The following is a 4,423-nucleotide window of genomic DNA, read 5'->3' on the forward strand; positions in this document are numbered from 1 at the left end:
ATGGAGACCACACGCTTGCGCATTGGTGATTTAAAAAAGCGACATCTGGTGGATGATCTTAGGTATTACACTCAAAGGTAACGCCAAACGCTCTGTGTGCCTTCCTACGACTAGGCGCGCCTCCTTGCGCCCAGGTACGCTGCGTATGCCTGATCGCGACTAACGCCTCAGCCAGCCAAGATAACGGAGGACCCGTCTGTATATTTAGTTCCTAAATAATACATCCCAAATGCTTAGGTCTTTTTTCTGCTGTTTATTTTGTATCTTGTGCTTTGTGTGAATGTCTAATACCAGTTTCCACAATCTGTATTGCTGCACGACAATATGGCGGCCATTGGAACGTGTTTTCACTTCTAGTTTGCCTAACTTGTTGCAGACACTCATCTTGATCAGGAGTGTCGAGTGTTTTCTGATACAAGATCCTGTCCATATATACCCTGTACATTATCATGTGCATTAGAGTCACCCAGGTTCCATCTGCGGTGGTTTGTTGTATGTTACATCTATATGGTGCGGATACTCCCCTGTATGATTTCATAATAAAAGCTTTTGTCTGCATCTAATTATTGCATTAAAGCTTTTATTTTTTATTCTGTTTTATATTCCCGTCTGAGTAATTACGCCATAATGTCTAATCTCGGAGTGGACCCCAGAAGATGTAAAGAAACCGTGTAAGTTTACCATCATTCTGTTTCGTGTAAGCATACAGGTTAGTGATGGCACGGTGGTCACTGACCGTCACATTCAGGTGGTATAATGGAAGTGGGAATGTCTGGGCTTATTCTAGTCTACTGCAGAAATAAAAAACTCAGCCTTTATCCTGCTTAAAAAAATTACAAAGCACATAAATCAAGCTTCGTAGGACAAGACAGTGTCCACATTAATGGTGGCACATCATATGGGCCCTCATTCCGAGTTGTTCGCTCGTAATTTTTTTTTTGCAACGGAGCGATTAGTCGCTAATGCGCATGCGCAATGTTCGCAGTGCATCTGCGCCAAGTAAATTTGCTAATAAGTTTGGTATTTTACTCACGGCTTTATGAAGAAATTTCTTCGTTCTGGTGATCGGAGTGTGATTGACAGGAAGTGGGTGTTTCTGGGCGGAAACTGGACGTTTTATGGGTGTGTGCGAAAAAACGCTTGCTTTTCTGGGAAAAACGCGGGAGTGTCTGAAGAAACGGGGGAGTGTCTGGGTGAACGCTGGGTGTGTTTGTGATGTCAAACCAGGAACGAAACTGACTGAACTGATCGCAGTGTAGGAGTAAGTCTCGAGCTACTCAGAAACTGCAAAGAAATTTCTATACGCAAATCTGCTAATCTTGCGTTCGCAATTCTGCTAAGCTAAAATACACTCCCAGAGGGTGGCGGCTTAGCGTGTGCAAAGCTGCTAAAAGCAGCTAGCGAGCGAACAACTCGGAAAGAGGGCCATAGGCTGAAGACCCATGCTTCTGGTATATATGGCATAACTCACTCTTTGCCCACAAAAACCTTCCTTTCACCATTCACAATGTCCACCATTGCCCCTTAAGAAGGGACACAACTTTCCTTTGCTTGTTCCACCTCCTCCTCTACAGAGCCCAGGACCACCTTCATGTTTGTCAAGGGGCGCTTGGACCCCGAAACGTCGGATCACTTGTGTGTGAAATACACTTGAATCTCAAACAGACTTGGAGTGCCGCCTGCTTTGTTGTTTACTATATATATATATATATATATATATATATATATATATATATCTTTAGGATTGTTGAAGTATCTTCAATTTGTGATTTTGCTAAAATATGATAAAACCACAGGATATCTGCTTTTGGGAACTAATGTTTATTGGAATTTTGTGTGCTAAATCATATACACCCAGAATTGGGGATTAATCCCTGTTAGACAATTATATATAATCTGTGTGTTTCTCATTGAACTGAATTTTATGCATTATTGGGGATCAATCCCTGTTATATTATCATACTCAGCTATTGTACTTACATCACTGCCTGATTTCTTTTGCTCTCATTAGTATAACAATCAGCACAAATGTTGCTTAATGCTCTGTTCTTGTACCAACAATAATTCAGACATTTATGATATGCTCAAAATAATGTGTATGAGTATCCGCACACTGGAATTGACTGCACAGATTGGAGATTTAGCCACCTACGGTCAAACCGCACTGAGTATGCCCAATCTCGTCTGATCTTGGAAGCCATACACTGCAGGGCCTGGTCAGTACCCGGTTGCGAGACCACGAGGGAATACTAGGTACCGTAGGTATTTTATTCTCCAGTCATTTGTGTCCTTCCGATTTTCTGTGCAGATCCAGGTATTTAATTTCTACTTTCCTTTTCAATTGTGCTAGTCTGACAGGCTACAGCTGAACCCAACGGAGTTACCCTATTCCCAATTAAAAAAATTATCAATTAAGGAAATCTCTAGACCACTAAGGGAATAAAGATAAATTCGCTCATCTAAATCCTATCGCTCGAAATTGTAGCAATTATGCTTTGAAAAATTATTCATCTATATTTGCCTTCTCCCTCTCTTTTTAAGTATATCTCATAAAAGTTAAGTATTCATTTTCTCATATTTCATCATCTTATTAATTAATTTTTTCATAAGTGTGCCCTGGAAAAGATATATAGCTGCCTTTGTCTTTTTTCTCTTATAAAAGACCACACCCCTTGTTATAGGATACTAGACATCGCCTTCCAACCTTTATCTGACCCTTCCTATCATGCAACGGCGAATCCCTTAGTCCTGGAACTGTTTAAACTATTGATACTCGCTGATGTGGTGCAAGGGAGTTATATCTAAAATGTACACTATTTGGGTTAAATATGTAATGTTCTAATAAACCTCTACGCGCTCACAAACTCCGTCGTAAATACCCATATCACGCGCATGATCGCAGGAGCGATCCTACGCAAATTGCGGATATGTGCACGCACGGCGGATTGAGTGCACGCGCAGCAGGCATGTGCATGGGGTTAGTACAGGGCATATGCATTACAATATTTTTCGACTTTTACATTTGTTAATACCAGGTATAAGATTGCATTGTACCTGGTGGGTTCCTCAATTAGTTGAACTAAGTAGTTATCATTAAGTGTGTTTAAGAACCTATTACCCCTAGCAGTATCACATGAATCGTTTTTCCAGTTTTTCTCTGGATATTTAAAATCTCCCATCACTACCATGTCTCCTACTCCTGCTGCTCTTTCAATTTGCTTCAGTAACAATTCCTCGTTAGATACATTAATACCAGGCGGCCTGTAGCATACTCCTAATACTACCTTTTTTATTCCCTTTTAGCCACATGCAATTTCTACCCCATAGCATCTCGACCGTATCTACAGTCTCCTCCTGCAAATCCTCCCATATATCAGTTTTTAAAAATGGTTTTACGTAAAGGCACACCCCTCCACCCTTAAGTTGCCTTAAGTTTCTTGCCTAATTCCCTATAGTCTTTTTTTAAGGACATCCCACCTTCTGCTGACTTTGTCATTGGTGCCAACATGCACAAAGACCACCGGGTCTTTCCCAGCCCCTCCCAACAATCTATCTACCCGGTCCGCGATGTGCCGCACTAGAGCACCCGGGAGACAACAGACTGTACGGCGATCATGGTCCGGGTAGCAGATTGCTCTATCTGCCTTCCTGATGATAGAGTCCCCCTACCACCACCATCTGACTAGGTACCTCACTATCTTTTGTCCCAACTGTGCCAGAGGGGCTGCTCCTCTGGATGCTAGAGGGAGCAGTCCCCTCCTCCACCGTCATTTCCTCAGTATCATCCTCCGAATCTTCGTCCTGCCGTGCAAATTTATTCGGTTTGATAGTCCGAAGATGTCGAGGTCAACAAGTATCCAGCCAAGAGTCATTACCTTCACTATCTTTATGCACTACTTTCTCCGACTGATCCTCCCTGGTGAATACTGAGGAAAAAAATTGTTCAGTATTTCCGCTTTTATTTTATCATTGTTTATTAAAGCTCCCAATTCATCTTTTAATGGGCCTACGTTCTCCTTCTTTAACCTTTTACTGTTTATGTATTTATAAAACGGTTTAGGATTGCTTTTACTCTCTCTAGCGATTTGCTTTTTGTTTACAATTTTTGCTGCGATTATTACTTTTTTGCATTTTTTATTGCATTCCTTGTAATGCTGGAATGACTCCTCCCCTCCATTAGATTTAAATGTTTTGAAAGCACGCCTCTTTTTAGCCATTGCTTCTTTGACCTCCTTATTAAGCCACATTGGTTTGTTTTTAGTACTCCATGCTCATGGGAATGAATTTGTGAATATGAGCATAGGAATGAATTTGTGAATATTGCTATCAAGCAACCCTTTCAAAGCATCCCACATTACTGTTGTGTCTTTACCATGAAACAAAACTTCCCAATCAATCTCGTTTAGTGCCTGTCTCAGCATAT

General features: G+C 41.2%; 1 pseudogene; it reads left to right on the forward strand.

The window, feature by feature from the left end:
- Window positions 1–2,146: 2,146 nt before the first annotated feature.
- LOC135005226 (5S ribosomal RNA) lies at window positions 2,147–2,265 on the forward strand (annotated as a pseudogene).
- Window positions 2,266–4,423: the final 2,158 nt, after the last annotated feature.

The sequence above is a fragment of the Pseudophryne corroboree genome, unplaced genomic scaffold, assembly GCF_028390025.1.
Source record: "Pseudophryne corroboree isolate aPseCor3 unplaced genomic scaffold, aPseCor3.hap2 scaffold_1995, whole genome shotgun sequence".
NCBI lineage: Eukaryota > Metazoa > Chordata > Amphibia > Anura > Myobatrachidae > Pseudophryne > Pseudophryne corroboree.